The 18,746-nt window shown below is 50.1% G+C and overlaps 1 protein-coding gene across 2 annotated transcripts in view; it reads right to left on the bottom strand.

The window, feature by feature from the left end:
* AGTPBP1 (ATP/GTP binding carboxypeptidase 1) overlaps positions 1-18,746 on the bottom strand; it is a 1,069,504-nt gene that overhangs the window by 568,275 nt on the left and 482,483 nt on the right. The window lies entirely within an intron of this gene.

Here is an 18,746-nt window from a genome sequence, read left to right as displayed (position 1 = left end):
GGTCAGTTCATAAATGTCTGATTCCTAGTGGGTAGTATTCCGACCTACCTTATGAATAGCAATAAGGTAGGTCACAAATTGAAACTCATTCAGAATGGGGGCCATCACAGTGATCATGGCCTACTAGCATTAGCAGACCACCATGTTTCTGATCACTTTTAAATAAAGTAAACTCTTTTTTTTAAATGAACTTTGGTTCCTAAAGGTAAACATGGCTGTGTTTTAAAGAAAATACTTTCTTTTTTTTAAAAAAGTTTAAGAATTGTCAGTGGTCCTCTGGACTACTGCCTAGTCCCCAACAAACTTTTTTTGAACATTCACACAGGAGAAGGGATCCCATGGGAACCCTATCCCTTTTGGGAATGGCTTACCACGTCAACTTGAGAGACAGTCATTTTTCAATGTTTTGCAACCGTATTTCGGTTGTAAAACACTGACACATCTCATACCGATTCGGTGTTCGGAAGGGATGTCTATAACATGCCCCTTTCAAATAGTGAATCAGACTCCTAAATTGTGATAAATACATAGTAAAAAAACAAACTATTTTGAGATAGCAAACTACAAATCAGAGTGTTTGTAATTGTAAAATAGGTTTGTATACCTGGCTGCTAAGTAACGAGTCACAGGTTCAAAATGCATTATGACCAATTCAATCTCTTATTACACCACTTTAACAGTGCATTACGATTACAGGTATGTAATGAGTGAGCTAAGAAAAGTCAAAATCTCACCCTTTATAAAACTCAAGGTCAAGAAACACAAAGTGTTGACCTTCATAAAACTCAGTGCCACAAGTCCTGGCTCCACAATCGATTTCCACACAGAGCCAGTTTAGATTTTGTAAATATTATTATATATATTATACAGAACATATACTAGACAAGGATGAGGTGTATCACACATTTATGGATTCCACATCACAATAATAATAAATCTGCTTTACATTTTATAAGACTATTTATCCTCGAAACAGGAACACAAGTCTATAATCGACATGATATATAGCATGGGGCACCAACATCAAAAAGTGAATAACAGCAAAGAAGTAGTTTTGATTCACAAAACTTTTGTACATTTAAGTTACACAGTGAGAGCACATGGAAGTAGCCATAAAATTGAGCCTAAAGTAAATTTATGCTCACTTGTAAGGTGGAGTTTCCACAGTCTTAAGCTTATGGGTTTGAATACCATTTTGCAAAAAATACTCATACTAATTGTCAGTACTCTTGTATGGGTGAGGTGTGAGTTGCTCTAAAATATTGGAGGCTTAGAAATATGATGGGATCACTGCGAGAACAAAGCAAAAGCCTTAATTGAAGCAAATGATCACATAAATGTATCATTGGGCGATCTACCTAAAACGTTCAAGCTAGTTAAATAATCAATATACTGCCAACATCAAACTAGCAAGTTCGCCTTCTTTTTAAATTGCTTTTTTTAATTGAATAAGTTGACTTTCAACTGAGATCTAAATATCCCTTTGGGGTACAAAATTTTCTAAATTTAAGTCATGCTCTTTGTTTGTGTAAATCCCTCCATTATCAAAAGGCCTCTTCACTAACTTTGAGATTACAACACCACAATAAGTCAGGTTCATGATTGACTATTCAGGGAGGAGCAATGTTTTCAGATATGACTAGAATTGAAGATTCTGCTGCTAATGGGCACTGCCATGTCATTCTACATGATGCAATAAGATAAGAAAACAAGCATTTTGCAATGCAATAGGTCTCACATTAGGAAAATTTGAGCTATTGGTATTGTAAATTACACATTTTTTATTTATGTATAGCGAAATTAATACCGTTGTAATTTACAATGCCAATACTGTTAACTTTTGCAAATGTGACACCGATAGCATTTGTAATGCAACATGTTTTGTATTTACGTGACTTAGATATATTGATGATACAAATAACAATGGCTTTTCATTTTTTTAAATAATTAATACTTAAATAAAATGTATTGTAATTTATAATGGCAATAGCTTAAACTTTTGTAAATCACTTTTGTGAAGATTATGTTCAGTGTATTTTATTGTGACGAAAATCCAAGAACAGAAGTGAAATATTAACATCTTTTTGTGACATTTGTAATAAAGCTTGAAACATTGAGAGAACATATTTGAACCAGTTGTTGTTGAATGGTGGCACAGATTGATGCTGTGGTGGCGCTGAGTGATATTATGGTGACGACGAACAAGTTACTTACCTTCGGTATATCTGTAAGAAACAGTAGTTAGTATTATATTCCTTACCTTAGAATATCCCCAGGCGTCAGACTGGATCCGGAAACCTTTGCGTAGCAGTACCCTTGCGCGTCGGTAGGCGTCGTCTGCGGCTCTGCGTCCGTCGTCGGCGTCGTTGGCCGGAGTACTTAGACGGCAGTTCTTATACACAGCTTTTCCGCGCCAGAAACGCAGAGCCATGTTAAAAAACCAACACTGGTGCCATTGAAACCAGGGCCCTGAAAGGGGATGACCTTAACCCTAGATATCGGTTCGCAGAACGGGGAGGATGGGACGGGCGGTAAGGAATCTAAGACTAACTACTGTTTCTTACAGATGGAATATGCTACTTACCAGTATGCATCTGTTCTTGGCATGTAGGTTTGCTGACATTCATATCTATGCATAGATCGCCGCCTAGTGTTGGGTCCGGATGATTGCACATTGTTATCCTGGAAGAGTCTTCGAAGTATCACGAGATAGGTGGCTCCTCCCTTGGACTACAGTGCGCATGGGCATCCACTCCATGCTCAGATTGTTTTTCGCCATTGTGGCAGAGATGGAGTGTGATACAGTAAGGGATGACCATGCATGAGAGTAAGTACGTGAAGTGTGAATGCTACAGCTGCGACAGGCACCGGGGAGGAGGGCGGGCGATATGAATGTCAGCAGCCCTACATGCCAAGAACAGATGCATACTGGTAAGTAGCATATTCCATTCGAGGCATGTGGGCTGCTGAATTCATATCTATGCATAGAATACATAGCAGTACCCTCCCTAGCGGCGGTTGCCCGTGCCAGCTGCAGCAGTCTGAAAAAGTGTTTTGAGAACAGCCTGACCTACAGCAGCTTGCTGTTTTGAGTGTACATCCACGCAGTAGTGTTTGGTGAATGTGTGTATGGTGGTCCATGTGGCTGCTCTACATATGTCCTCTAGAGGGATGTTACCTAGGAAAGCCATGGATGCCTCCAATTTGCGTGTGGAATGCGCTTTGGGGGGAACTGTTAGCGTGCGTTTAGCCTTTTGATAACAGATTTGGATGCATTTAACAATCCATCTGGCTATGCCTGATTTTGAAATTGGGTTGCCCTTGTGCTGTGGAGAGAAGGCAACTAACAGCTGTTTAGTCTTCCTGAAGTCTTTGGTTCTGTCAATGTAATACAAGAGAGCCCTCTTGACATCTAGTGTGTGAAGCGCTCTGTCTGCCACGGAGTCAGTATTTGGGAAGAAAACAGGAAGTTCAATAGTTTGGTTGATGTGGAACTGTGATACTATCTTGGGCATGAATTTGGGGTTGGTGCGCAGCACAACCCTATTGGCATGTATCTGTATGAAGGGCTCCTGAAAAGTGAGCGCTTGCAGCTCGCTGACCCGTCTGAGCGACGTAATAGCCACCAAAAAAGCCACTTTCCATGTGAGAAACTGTATCTCACAAGAGTGAAGAGGCTCAAATGGTGGGCCCATGAGCCTGGTGAGGACTATGTTGAGGTTCCACACAGGCGAAGGCGGGTGTCTTGGAGGGATGACCCTTTTGAGGCCTTCCATAAAGGCTTTAATGGCTGGCACCCTGAAAAGGGACAGGCGCTGTCTATTTTGAAGGTAGGCCGCCATGGCCGCTAAATGTATCCTGATGGAACTGTACGCCAAATTACTTTTGTACAGGTGCAGCAAGTAAGCTATGATGTTTTGGGTGGAAGCATCCAGCGGAGAAATGTTATTATTGGAACAATAGATAACAAAACGCTTCCATTTGGCTGCGTAGCAGGCACGTGTGGTAGGACGCCTAGCCTCCTTTATGATGTCCATGCAGGCAGGGGGCAGGTTTAGGTAACCGAACTCTATGACTTCAGGAGCCATATTGCAAGGCTCAATTGTTGCGGATCTGGGTGCTGAATGTCGCCACGGCTCTGAGTGAGGAGACTGGGCGTGAGTCTGAGGCGTTCGTGGGGCACCACGGAAAGCTCTAGGAACGTGGTGTACCACGCCTGCCTCGCCCACTTTGGAGCAACCAGGAGCAGTGTCATGGAGTGTTGCCTCAGTTTGCGTGCCACCAGCGGTATGAGTGGAGCTGGAGGAAAAGCGTACGCAAATCTGTTCGACCAGTCCATCCATATCGCATTGCCCTGAGACTGCGGGTGTGGGAACCTGGCGGCGAAGGCGTGGCATTTTGCGTTTTCATGTGTGGCGAAGAGGTCTATTTGTGGATGACCCCACCGCTGGAAGTATGGTTGGAGCACTGATGGGTGTAATTCCCACTCGTGCATTTGATGACTGTGTCTGCTGAGCAGGTCCGCCATCTGGTTGTCTCTGCCCGGGAGGTGTTCCGCCATGAGGAAGATGTTCCTTTGAATGGCCCACTTCCACATGCCCTGTGCTAGGTGTGACAGTTGTGGAGAGTGTGTCCCTCCCTGTTTCTGAATGTAATACATTGCAGTCATGTTGTCCGTCCGGATCAGCACGACTTTGTTGCAGAGATGCAACCTGAATGCCTTCATCGCTAGAAAGATTGCCATCAGTTCCAGTAGGTTGATGTGCAACCGCTGCTGCTGCGGTGTCCATAGGCCATGCACAGTGTAATGGAGGACATGCGCTCCCCAACCCTGGAGAGATGCGTCCGCTGTCAGCACCAGCTGTGGCACAGGCTCCTGGAACTGTCGTCCCTTGCAAAGGTTGTGTGGGTTCCACCAATACAGAGAGCTGAATGCACAACCGGTCACCAACACTAGGTCTTTGAGATGTCCTTGAGCCTGGTTCCACTGGCGTGCCAAGCATTCCTGAAGCAGACGCATGTGCAGCCTCGCGTGAGGGACTATAAAGATGCATGAGGCCATCATGCCGATGAGCTGCATAAACACCTGTGCTGGGAGGGAATGTTGCGGCCTGAATCTTTGAATCAGAGTTTGCATACTGGCGACTCTCGCTAAGCTGGGGTGCGCTGTGGCAGTCAGCGTGTTGATCTCTGCGCCTAGTACGTACGTACGTGTGCAGGCTGCAGATGAGACTTTAGGTAATTGAGAGAAAACCCTAGACTGTGTAGAAGGTGTATTGTACAGGAAATGTGGTCGGCACACTGCTGGGCCGACTGCGCCTGGACGAGCCAGTCGTCGAGGTACGGATAGACGTGTACGTTTTGCCTCCGAAGATGCGCGGCCACTGTCGCCAAACACTTCGTGAACACTCTGGGGGCAGTAGTGACCCCGAAAGGCAAGACCTTGAACTGGTAATGCTGGTTGTGGATGGTGAACCTTAGATACTTCCTGTGCCTTTTGTGAATAGGAATGTGGAAGTATGCATCCTTTAGATCTAAGGTTGCCAGGAAATCTCCTTGCCTGAGCAACGGGAGAACTTGCTGTAATGTGAGCATGTGAAAATGTTCTGAGAGTATATATTGGTTTAGGGGCCTGAGGTCCAAGATGGGCCTGAGGGATCCGTCTTTTTTTGGTATGAGAAAGTACAGAGAGTACACCCCTGTTCCCTGCTGTTCCACAGGCACGAGTTCTATGGCCCCTTTTTGTAGCATGGAGACGACCTCCTGCTGCAATAAGTGCATGTGCTCTGCGGACATAGGACGGTGTCTTGGGGTATGTCGGGTGGAGTGGAAGTGAGCTCCAGACAATAGCCGTGTTGTATAATTTGTCTCACCCACCTGTCTGTAGTTATGCCTTCCCAGACTGGCAGGAACTGCTGGAGCCTTCCCCCGACCGGGGTGGTATGGTCGGGGGGCAGTGACAAGACGTCACAGCTTGGTAGTGGCAGAGGATCTGGCATTATTGTTTCCACGACCTCTGCCCTTTGCGCTGTTTCCACGGTATCCACCTCTATTGTTCTTGGCATAGGTGGATTGTGAGCCCTCTTTGTTGTATTGGGCCTGTTGTGACGCCTGCCCCCTTGAGGCTCCCCTGTTACCGGAGCGACGAAAGGAACCGCCCCTGAACTGCTGAGACTGCAGAGCCCCCATGGATTTGGCAGTGTCAGTGTCCTTCTTTATCTTCTCAAGTGTGGTGTCTACTTCTGGACCGAAAAGGAAGTCAGGGTTGACAGGCTGATTGAGCAGGTTAGTCTGGATTTCTGCCTTAAATCCAGAGATGCGCAGCCAGGCATGTCTCCGGAGCATAACGCTAGTGTTAATAGCCCTAGCTTCTGTGTCGGCCGCATCCAACGCGCACTTAATGGACGCGTTGGAGATTAACTTTCCCTCTTGTATAAGCATTTCTGCTCCCTCCTTATATGTATCTGGAAGGTGTTGGAGGAGTTGTTCTAAAGTGTCATAATGTGCCCTGTCGTATCGTGCCAGCAGGGCTTGTGTAATGGAGATCCTCCAAATATTGGCCGCTTGTGCAGCCACACGTTTTCCAGAGGCTTCAAATATTTTTGATTCCTTGTCTGGAGGGGAGCATCATCCGTTGTCTGGGAGTTCGCCCTCTTGCGAGCATTAGCCACCACTAAGGAGTCCAGTGGGAGTTGGCCCTTGATGTACGTGGGATCCACGGGCGCAGGCCGATACTTGCGCTCAATTCTTGGGTTGACCACCCGTGCCTTGGTGGGCTCCTTAAAAATGTCACTGGCATGCTTGAGCACACCTTTGAGCATAGGCAGAGTTTTAACTGAACGTTCAGATGTGGAGAATGTATCAAAAAGGAAGTCCTCCTCCATCGGGTCAGCGTGCATATCTACGCCGTGGTTATGCGCCGCCCGTTCAATGAGTGCGTTAAACGCAGCAGTGTCCTCAGCAGGGGAAGTCTTGACCGCATATGACTGAGTGTCAGGGGTGGTGTGAGGGTCATCAGGGTCAACAGTGTCAGCCCATGGCTGGGACTCGTCCTGATCCTGGTCCACAGGGTAGTTGAACTGTTCCTCATTGTCACCCTCATCGACGTCTTCAGTGGCTGCAGTGGCTGCATAGGGATACCCCTCCCTATAAGAGGGTGTAGGCTCAAAGAGAATAGGAGAGGTGGTGGAGTCCCTCTTCTTCTTGAGCGGAATTTTGTATGCCTCCATAGGTGTTTCAGGCCTGATTTTCCGCTTGTAGACGGTGAGCCTGCCTGAAACAGAGTCGATGAAGAACTTAGATTGTTCGTTGTAGCTTGGAGGCTGAAAGTGAACAACATCGGTAAGCGGGTGTTCAGTCGTGGCTGCGGGCGCCGACTTGGAAGAGGCAACAGCCGAAGGAAGGGGCACAGCCTTAGGCCTTGCAGTCGGGGGGAGGCCGAACTTGATTGGAGTTGAAGACATCGGCGACTGACCAATGAGCGTCGAAGACTTTGCCTTGGATCCGACAGACTCCGAGTGGTCCCCTTGCTTGTGCAACTTCGTCGACTCGAGGCGTGGCATCGGAGCGGGGATGCCGGCACCGGTGTCGGAGGCGTGTCCCTTCGAGGCGGCTGGAGTTGTCGACTCGAAGGATTTGAGCAGGTGCGTCTTTTGTGCCTTCGGTTCGACGGCCTTCTTGGCCTTGAGCGCCTTAGAATGGTCGCCATCTTTGGACGTGGGCTTTGACGTCGACTCCGACGTGAGCGTGACGTGTTTAACGGCAGACACAGTCTTTGACCTTGGGGTCGACACCCCCTTTCGGCTCCGAGGGGTGGAGCACCTTCAGTGACTTGGACGGCCCCGAAGTCATCGATCCGATGGCAGTCTCCGACAGTTTCGGTTTCGATTTCGGCCCACTGGGCTTCGGTTTCGTTTTCTCCACTAATGGCGGTCCGTGGACCAATGGCTCGATGGAACTGTCCTTAGTCCGGCTTTGAAGCAGGACTATAGAACGGGGTCGTAGATCTTGGCTAAGGCCTTCCGGCGATGCCTCGACCTGAGCCGTGGAATAGTCTGAATGAGGCCCCGCTACTGCGGTTGGGCCGTGTTCCTCGCTGGAGTCGTCGTCGACGGCCCCGAGGGGTAGTGCGTCGTCTCCAACCTCGATGGAGTCTTCATCTTGGACGTCGATCTGTTCGTCGTCCACGTAGTAGCTGGAGTCATGTTCTGACGCGGGGTCCGAAAGGTCTGGGTCGTCTCCCTGCACATCTGCGCTGTCGTCACCCCCGAAGATGTTCTCGGGTTCCGGCGCTGATTCACGTGCCGATTGTCGGGCAGCGCGTCGAAGGCGGAGAGTCTTCTTCGACCTGAACTTCGAACAGGCCATACAACTGGCCTCGTCGTGGTCCGGCGAGAGACACTTGTTGCACACCGGGTGCACGTCGATGTGTGGATATTTGGAGTTACAGACGGGGCAATGCTTGAACGGGCTCCGTTCCATCTTCAATCAGCGACGGGCCTGTGGCGTCAAAGACCAGAAGTCTTCCGAAGTCGAGATAAAAGTGCGGAAAGCTGAGAGCACCGAGCGAAAAGACAATACCGACGTCCCTAAGGCCTTTTGGCCTAGAAGAAAGAGTAACTATAATAGATTCCGAACAAGAGTTAAGAAGTACATCCGAACCCAATTGCGGAAAAAAACAATCTGAGCATGGAGTGGATGCCCATGCGCACTGTAGTCCAAGGGAGGAGCCACCTATCTCGTGATACTTCGAAGACTCTTCCAGGACAACAATGTGCAATCATCCGGACCCAACACTAGGCGGCGATCTATGCATAGATATGAATTCAGCAGCCCACATGCCTCGAACATATCGTTACTGAAGGTAAATAACTAGTCCATCTGAAAGAAACAGGTTAGTATTAGATTCCTTACCTTAGAATAGATACCCCAGCAATACCAACCCCGGTGGTGGGTCTGCGAACCAATAATTACACCAGAAAGTCCTGGAGGACGGAACGGCCAAAGAAGCCATCCCTCCAGACTTAGCTGTCCAGGCAGTAGTGTCTTGCGAACGTGTGCAGCGAGGCCCACGTAGATGCCTGACAGATGTCCTGCAAGGGGACTCCCCGGCCCAGGGCAGTGGAAGCCGCCGTGGCCCGAGTGGAATGGGCCCTCAGCCCAACAGGAGGTTCCTTCTTAGCCAAGGAGTAGCATGCCTTGATACACAACACGTCCCATCGAGAGATGGTCCGCTTGTGCACCGCCGTCCCTTCTTAGTGCCCACGTAACCATCAAAGAGTTGGTCATCCACCCGGAACTGGTGTGTGCGATCCAGATAAAACGAGAGCGCACGTTTTGGGTCCAGACGGTGGAGCCGCTCTTCCTCCTTTGAGGGATGCGGAGGCGGAAAGAAGGTGAGGTGTGAGTTGCTCTAAAATATTGGAGGCTTAGAAATATGATGGGATCACTGCGAGAACAAAGCAAAAGCCTTAATTGAAGCAAATGATCACATAAATGTATCATTGGGTGATCTACCCAAAACATTCAAGCTAGTTATATAATCAATATACTGCCAACATCAAACTAGCAAGTTCGCCTTCTTTTTAAATTGCTTTTTTTAATTGAATAAGTTGACTTTCAACTGAGATCTAAATATCCCTTTGGGGTACAAAATTTTGTAAATTTAAGTCATGCTCTTTGTTTGTGTAAATCCCTCCATTATCAAAAGGCCTCTTCACTAACTTTGAGATTACAACACCACAATAAGTCAGGTTCATGATTGACTATTCAGGGAGGAGCAATGTTTTCAGATATGACTAGAATTGAAGATTGTGCTGCTAATGGGCACTGCCATGTCATTCTACAATAAGATAAGAAAACAAGCATTTGCGATGCAATAGGTCTCGCATTAGGAAAATTTGAGCTATTGGTATTGTAAATTACACATTTTTTTATTTATGTGTTGGTTTTGAAAATAGCGAAATTAATAGCTTTGTAATTTACAATGCCAATACTGTTAACTTTTGCAAATGTGATCTCGCATTAGGAAAATTTGAGCTATTGGTATTGTAAATTACACATTTTTTATTTATGTGTTGGTTTTGAAAATAGCGAAATTAATAGCTTTGTAATTTACAATGCCAATACTGTTAACTTTTGCAAATGTGACACCTATAGCATTTGTAATGCAACATGTTTTGTATTTACGTGACTTAGATGTATTGATGATACAAATAACAATGGCTTTGAATTTTTTTAAATAATTAATACTTAAATAAAATGTATTGTAATTTATAATGGCAATAGCTTAAACTTTTGTAAATCACTTTTGTGAAGATTATGTTCAGTGTATTTTATTGTGACGAAAATCCAAGAACAGAAGTGAAATATTAACATCTTTTTGTGACATTTGTAATAAAGCTTGAAACATTGAGAGAACATATTTGAACAAGTTGTTGTTGAATGGTGGCACAGATTGATGCTGTGGTGGCGCGGAGTGATATTATGGTGACGACGAACAAGTTACCTACCTTCGGTATATCTGTAAGAAACAGTAGTTAGTATTAGATTCCTTACCTTAGAATATCCCCAGGCGTCAGACTGGATCCGGAATTTTTTGCGTAGCAGTACCCTTGCGCGTCGGTAGGCGTCGTCTGCGGCTCCGCGTCCGTCGTCGTTTGCCGGAGTACTTAGACGGCAGTTCTTATACACAGCTTTTCCGCGCCAGAAACGCAGAGCCATGTTAAAAAACCAACACTGGTGCCATTGAAACCAGGGCCCTGAAAGGGGATGACCTTAACCCTAGATATCGGTTCGCAGAACGGGGAGGATGGGACGGGCGGTAAGGAATCTAATATTAACTACTGTTTCTTACAGATATATTGTTACCGAAGGTAAGTAACTTGTCCATCTGAAAGAAACAGGTTAGTATTAGATTCCTTACCTTAGAATAGATACCCCAGCAATACCAACACCGGTGGTGGGTCAGCGAACCAATAATTACACCAGAAAGTCCAGGAGGACGGAACGGCCAAAGAAGCCATCCCTCCAGACTTGGCTGTCCAGGCAGTAGTGTCTTGCAAACGTGTACAGCGAGGCCCACGTAGCTGCCTGACAGATGTCCTGCAAGGGGACTCCCCGGCCCAGGGCAGTGGAAGCCGCCGTGGCCCAAGTGGAATGGGCCCTTAGCCCAACAGGAGGTTCCTTCTTAGCCAAGGAGTAGCATGACTTGATACAAAACACGACCCATCGAGAGATGGTCCGCTTGTGCACCGCCCGTCCCTTCTTAGTGCCCATGTAACCATCAAAAAGTTGGTCATTCACCCGGAACTGGTGTGTGCGATCCAGATAAAACGAGAGCGCACGTTTTGGGTCCAGACGGTGGAGCCGCTCTTCCTCCTTTGAGGGATGCGGAGGCGGAAAGAAGGTGGGCAAGGTGATGGACTGCCCGATGTGGAAGGCTGTGACTACCTTGGGCAGGAAAGAAGGTCTTGTCCGCAACACAACGTTGTCCGGATGGACAGAAAGGAAAGGAGGTTTGGAAGAAAGAACCTGGTGCTCACTCACTCTCCTGGCAGAGGTGATGGCAACCAGGAAAGCAGTCTTCAGAGTAAGAAGGCGGAGAGGACAATTATGAAGTGGCTCAAAAGGAGCGCACATCAGATAAGTAAGTACAAGGTTCAAGTCCCACTGAGGCATCACGAATGGAACAGGAGGGAACATGTGTGTGATGCCCTTCAAAAACCTATTTACAATTGGGGACTTGAACAAAGATGGCTGATCAGGTAGCCTTAAAAAGGCAGAAAGGTAGCCCTTGATAGTGCCCAGAGCAGAGCCCTGCTGGGCAAGAGAAAGAAGGAAGAGGAGAACCTCAGAAAGAGGGGCAGAGAGAGGATCCACAGCCTTTGCTGTGCACCATGCCACAAATCTGTTCCACCTGCAGGCATATACCGACTTTGTGGAGGGACGCCTGGCTGCCAGAATCACAGTACAAACTTCAGGAGGCAAGTCAAATGGCCTCAACTGTCGCCGCTCAATCTCCAAGCATGGAGGTGGAGACTGGACAGGTTCGGGTGGAGGACCGTCCCCGGCTGCTGCGACAGAAGGTCCTCCTGAAGAGGCAGACGAATCGGGGGATCGACAGACATACTGAGTAGCTCGGGATACCAGTACCTTTGTGCCCAGTCCGGAGCCACAAGGATGACTTGGGCCCGGTCGCGCTTGATCTTCTTCAGCACTCTGGGCAGAAGTGGTATAGGCGGAAAGGCGTACAACAGACCGCAACTCCACTCGCGACGAAAAGCGACTCCGAGCGAGTGCCGCCTTGGAAATTCCAACGCGCAGAACTGATGACATTGCGCAATCTCTTCGGTGGCGAATAGATCTAACCATGGCTCTCCCCACTGCAGAAAGAGGCCTTGCGCCACGTCCGAGTTCAGACGCCATTCGTGATCCATCATGCACCGTCGGCTGAGTTCGTCCGCCCTGTCATTCAGAGAACCTGCCAGGTGTTGAACCACCAGGGTCACGCCCTGATGTTCCAGCCACTGCCAGAGGCGCAGAGCCTCCTGGCAGAGGGTCCACGACCCCACCCCGCCCTGTTTGTTGCAGTACCACATGGCGGTGGTGTTGTCCGTGAACACCTGCTCTACACTCCCCTGGACAGAGGGTAGGAATGCCTTCAGTGCTAGACGAATCGCCCTCAGTTCCAGAAGGTTGATATGGAGCCGGGACTCCGCCGGAGACCAGAGGCCTCTGATCTCCGCCTTGGGGTAGGGAGAGGGATCTGCCGCTGACCCAATCACGGTCCGTGAGCCACCACTGCAGCTGTCTCGCAGTGCCCTCCGAGATCAGGACATGGACAGACAGGTTGCCCTGAGGCTGGGCCCACTGAAACTTCAGGTCCCACTGCAGAGCACGCATCTGCCACGGGGCGTGATGCACCAGAAAGATGCAGGAGGCCATCAGCCCCAGAAGCCGCAGCGTCAACCTGACCGAGACCCGGGATAAAGGCTGAAAGAGTTGAATCAGAGCCTGAATATCCCGAACCCGCAGTTCGGGAGGATAAACCCGAAACTGCGCCGAGTCGAGAACCGCTCCGATTAAGAGGAGCTTCGAAGAGGGATTCCGGTGTGTCTTCGGCACATTGATGAAAAACCCCAGCTGGTGCAGGAGGTCTGCCATCGTCTGGAGGTGGTTGACGACTGTCTGGGGCGAGCCCGCCTTCAACAACCAGTCGTAGAGGAAGACTGAAACCCCTAACCTGCGCAGATGATCCGCGACCACTGCCATCACCTTCGTTAACACCCGTGGGGCGCTGGTAAGGCCGAAGGGGAGCACGGTAAACTGAAAGTGCTCATGGCCTACCGTGAACCGCAGGTAGCGCCGGTGGGCCGGCAGGACAGAGATGTGGAAATAAGCGTCCTGCAAGTCCAACGCAACCATCCAGTCTCCTGGGTCCAGGGCCGCTAAGACCTGAACCAGTGCCAGCATCTTGAACTTCTCTTTCCGGAGGAAGCCGTTTACGTTCCGTAGGTCCAAGATAGGGCGTAGGCCCCCTTTGCCCTTCTTGGGTACCAGAAAGTAGTGGGAGTAACAACCACACCCTACTTCTGGCCCAGGAACGCGCTCGATGGCCCCCTTGGCCAAGAGGGCCGTAACTTCCTCTTGTAGAAGTTTCAAGTGATCCCCCGACACGTGGTGCTATTGCGGTGGCATGGCTGGAGGGGTCGTCTCGAAGGGGAGGGAGTAGCACCTTCAGACGATTTGCAGCACCCACCTGTCTGAAGTGACAGTGCGCCAGCGGAAGAGGTGATGGCGAACCCTGCCTTCCATTGGCGTCACATGGGCCTGAAAGCACGGACTAGGAGGGCTTAGAGGCGGATGCTGCATGGGAAGGTGTGGACTGGCCTCGCCGTTGTCCCCGACCGCCGCCACAACGGTTTCCACGGCCGCCACCGCGCTGGATGTTAGTCTGCGGTGCGTAGCTGGCAGCACGTGTGGGGGCGCCCCTTCCTTGGCCACGAAAGGAGCGAAAGGCACCCGTTTGCTGGCGCGGGGCCGAGAGGCCCAAGGACTTGGCCGTAGCCCTGGAGTCCTTAAAGCGCTCAAGTGCATGGTCTGCCTTGTCGCCAAAGAGGCGACTGCCATCAAATGGCATGTCCATAAGGGTGTTTTGGACATCAGCCGAAAAGTTGGCGGACTTCAACCAGGCGTGGCGACGAATCGCCACCGTCGTTGCCATCGTTCTGCCCAGTGTGTCCGTGGCATCCAGCCCACACCGGATAGAACACCGTGCCGCATCTCGACCCTCCGCAAGGGCTTGGCGAGTTTAGTCCTGACCTTCACCGGACATTGTGGCAGCACGTCCGCAACCGTGTCCCACAGAGAGTGGGTGTAGTGGCCCAAGAGGCATGCAGTGTTGGCTGACCGCAGTCCCAAACTCAGGGAGGAGAATACCTTTTTACCGTATTGCTCATACCTCTTGGATTCCCGATCGGACGGAGCCGTCGGGAATGCGGTCTGGGAGTTGGAAGCCTGGATGACCAGCAGACTCTCGGGGGTAGGGTGGGAGGACAGGAAGCAAGGGTCACCCGGAGCCGGGCGGTGGCGTCTGGCCACGTTCCTATCTACAGGCTGACCTGTAGCGGGCCTGGACCAAGTGCCCAAAAGAACGTCCGTCAAGGCCTCATTAAACAGCAGCTCAGACGAGCTTGACTGCGGTTTAAGGACCTCAGTGAGGAGGTTAGTCCTCACGGCCGCGATGGGGAGCTCAAGGCCCAAGGCCTTGGCCGCCCGCATCAGCACCACACTGTAGGTAGCCCCCTCCTCCGAAGCCACGGTAGGAGGAGAGACGAAACCATTGTCTGGCGAAGTGTCCAGACCACTGGCCTCTCCAGGCTCCCCTTTCTAGTCCTGCTGAGACTGACACTCTCATGTCAGAGGGTCCTCAGACCCCTCCCAATACTCCTCATCACCCATCTCTTGATGGTCAGGGTTGTCAAAGGATGGGGCCGGTTCATTGAAGTAGAAATCTCCAAGCGGCGCCGCTCTGGCACCGGAACCGAATCGAGGGAGGCATCGGGGACGACGTCGCCCGTAGGCGGCGCCAGGGGTGACACGCTGGGGGTCGGCGCCGTTGAGGTCGTCAGGTCGACCGGCGACGGCCCAGATCCGTAACCGGATCCAGTGGGGCCCTGCGGCGCCGGGACCGAGGTCGCCGGCGGCGTCGGGGCTGAAGCACCCGACGGCGTCGGGGCTGAAGCACCCGACGGCGTCGGGGCCGAAGCACCCGACCCGCTGGGGCCCCCAGACGGGGCTGCTTGGCCCGAAGGCGCCGCGGAACCCGAAGGAGGAGAGAGCGACCTTATAGCCATGAGGAAGCGCTCGATCTCCTCCGGCGTCGCGGCCTGCCCAGGGACCGGTGGGCCGCGACGCCCGTGACTCCGACGGAGCCGCGTGGTCGGTGTCACCGAACCCCTGGCCGCATCGCGCGAGCGTCGGGGGGAGCCGGAAGAGCGATGATGCCTCTTCGACTTCTTGTGCTTACCTGAGGACCTCGAGCCCGAAGACCGATGACGACTCCCGGAGCTATGGTGGCTCCGACTGCCGGAGCTCAAGCCGCTTGCGGGACTGCTCCCGCCTAGCTTTGGACGTCAGGGCTCAGCAGTCAGGGCAGGCCTTGTCATCGTGGTCGAAGCCCAGACAGTGAAGGCACCGGCGATGGGGGTCGGTAACCGACATCAGTCGGTCACAGTCTCCGCAAGGTTTAAACCCGGGCATCCCTACCGGCACCGTCAGAGTCGTATAGACTTTGAAAAGGATCAAAAATCATCAAAAAAGTTTAGTCAAAAATTGACTAAAGGGTACCACTTTTTCCGGATCGGCGCTTGCTGTCGTGGAAAAAAGAAGAACTGACGTCAGCGCGCGAGGGCGGCGTCTAAGTACTCCGGCAACGGCATCCCGGCGCCAACGAGCAACGCGGAGCCGCAGACGACGCCTACCGACGCGCAAGGGTACTGCTACGCAAAAGTTTCCGGATCCAGTCTGACGCCTGGGGATATTCTAAGGTAAGGAATCTAATACTAAACTGTTTCTTTCAGGTGAGTGATGCTGTGGCATTCAGTGATGCTGTGGTAGCTCATAGTGATGTTGTGGTGCCCCTAAGTGATGCTGTGGTGCCCCTGAGTGATGCTGTGGTGGTGCGATAGATAGAGTGTGGGCGATAGATAGACAGATAAAGTGTGGGCGATAGATAGATAGATAGAGAGTGGGCGATAGATAGACAGATAGATAGAGTGTGGCGATAGATAGATAGATGTGCGTGGTTGTGTGTGTCTGGGGTTGTGTGTGTGTGGTTGTGTGTGGTTGTATGTGTGTGTGGGTGGTTGTGTGTGTGGTTGTAGTTGGGTGTGGTTGTTTGTGTGTATGGTTGTGTGTGTGAGGTTGGGTGTGGTTGTGTGTGGTTGGGTGTGTGGTTGTGTGGTTGTGTGTGTGGTTGTGTGTGTGGTTGTGGGTGTGTGGTTGTGTGTTGTGTTTGTGTGTGTGGTTGTGATTGTATGTGTTGAGTGTGTGGTTGTGTGTTTGTGTGTGTGTGTGGTTGTGTGTGTGGTTGTGTGTGTGGTTGTGTGTGTGTGGTTGTGTGTGTATGTGGTTGTGTGTGTATGTGGTTTTGTGTGTGGTGATGTGTGGTGATGTGTGTGGTTGTGTGTGTGGTTGTGTATGTGGTTGTGTGTGTGGCTGTATGTGTGATTGTGTGTGTGGTTGAGTTTGGTTGTGTGTGTGGTTGTGTGTGTGTGTGGTTGTGTGTGAGATTGTGTGTGTGGTGGTGTGTGTTTGTGTGGTTGTGTGTGTGTGTGTTCAGCACTAATTTCCCTATGCTCCAGCTTTTTGTGCTCGTGCTGCAGTTGTAGATCTGATTGCATGTGTCTACCAGCTAAAACACTTTAAGAGCCTTGATGGTGGAGTCACTTCAGAATTGACCTGAGCCAAAGCTGATTGTTGTTGAGTGAAGTTTAAAGATCAAGGTGGCTGCTTATTTGAGCTGCTACTCACGGAGGTTGTCTTCATTAAGTTATTGTGATACATTTTACAAGTCAACTAACCAACATGAGGAGAAAAGACACACACAGGCTGTGACTCACATTATTATTATTATTATTATTTGCCACGACTCTCCTGGAGATAATGTGTATTAAGCTATGTTTATTCCTGCCACAAATTGCAAGATTATATTTATTAGTAAGTTAGGGGACCCATGTTCCCAAAAGGTGGGCTTACACAAGAAATCCACACTACGTATATTCAAAAGGCTTTATTAAACGTTAAATCTCACTTTAAGTGCAGATTGCATGAGTTAATGTTTTTGCAGGAATAAAGGTAATGATGAAATGTAAAAATTAGATACATGGAAGTCCGAGTGCAAATGTAACCTACCCAGATAGTGATTAAGTCAGATCATTGTTGGAACCAATTTGTAGCTCCTCCCTTCCTAGCCTCGAGCCAATGTCTAGATTAGTACACAAATGCTATATAAAGTTTCCTAGATGGCTTCGAACGGAACACTTTCAAAAGTGCTTTTAATTAGAAGTTTTAACACAGTTGCCCAAAAGCATGACATCTAATCACTGCAGACTGGCTAACTGTGCTCCATGCACAGCTAAAACCCAAATCGACACACACAAAATAGGTTATGATGGGAAACAGTCGGAGCACTGCGGTCTTAACCACGAGTGTTCAGACTCCGCAAGCTAAACCATGCTTGCCGTAACCAAACATATGCCTTAACCACGCATATGCATGGTAAGGCAATGCAAGGTCTAGCTGCTGGCTGGGGGGAGGGGGGGGGGGGGCGGAAACAGGAAGACCTCACAGGAGGAGATCCACGGTGAGGTAAGTGGGGCTACGCTGTCGTTTTCTGTGCTGGGGGGTCGGGCTAGTTTTGTGGGCTGGGGATGGTTGGGGGTATTTTCTGTGCTGGGGGTCAGGGTAGTTTTGTGGGCTGGGGTGAGTGGGGGTAGTGTTCTGGGCTGGGGGTGGGTCAGGGGTAGTTTTCTGGGCTGGGGGGGTCAGGTGTACTTTTCTGGGCTGGGAGGTCTGAGGTAGTATTCTGGGCTGGGGGTGGGCGGGGTACTTTTCTGGGCTGGGGGTTGGTTGGTTAGTTTTCTGGGCTGGAGGTTGTGCCAGGGGTAGTTTTCTGGGCTGGGGTGTAGGGGTCGTTTACTGGGCTGGGGTCAGGGTTAGTTTTCTGGGCTGGAGGGTCTGAGATAGCTTTGGGGCCTTAGGATCAAAACAGGGAAGTTTTCATAAGCATTGATGGGGCTATCTCGAAGACAGGGCCCTGCACCTACCAACCAAAAATGTACGCGAAATTTGCATTTCTAAGGGACCCTGGAACTATCCTTTATTCCAGTAATGAGGACATTAAGGTCCTTTGGACTGCTCTACAACCGGAGGTCTCTGTTTATTGCCTGGAGGCCCTTAATTCTACCACTACTGTCCTAACAGAGGACTCCAAATCTATAGACATGAAAGTTACAACCACAGACGGCAAAAGCGGATTGATGGACACCGACAATTACGTCATGGAATGAGTCAAAAGAGCAAGGGGGCAGAGCCTATTAAGGCAGACACCTCCTTGAGCCCTGAGCTGCCATAGGCCCAGTCCCCTTGCCTCAACTTAAGCGAGAACTCAGGCAAGCCAGACAGAACACCTCCTGAGTTAGACTAACTCCGGTCAGTTGCACATAGCTATCCAGCACCATCAC

Source organism: Lissotriton helveticus, chromosome 2_1 (genome assembly GCF_964261635.1).
Source record: "Lissotriton helveticus chromosome 2_1, aLisHel1.1, whole genome shotgun sequence".
Classification (NCBI taxonomy): Eukaryota; Metazoa; Chordata; class Amphibia; order Caudata; family Salamandridae; genus Lissotriton; species Lissotriton helveticus.
The sequence above is the reverse complement of the archived record's forward strand: the minus strand, read 5'-3'. Positions and strand labels throughout refer to the sequence as shown.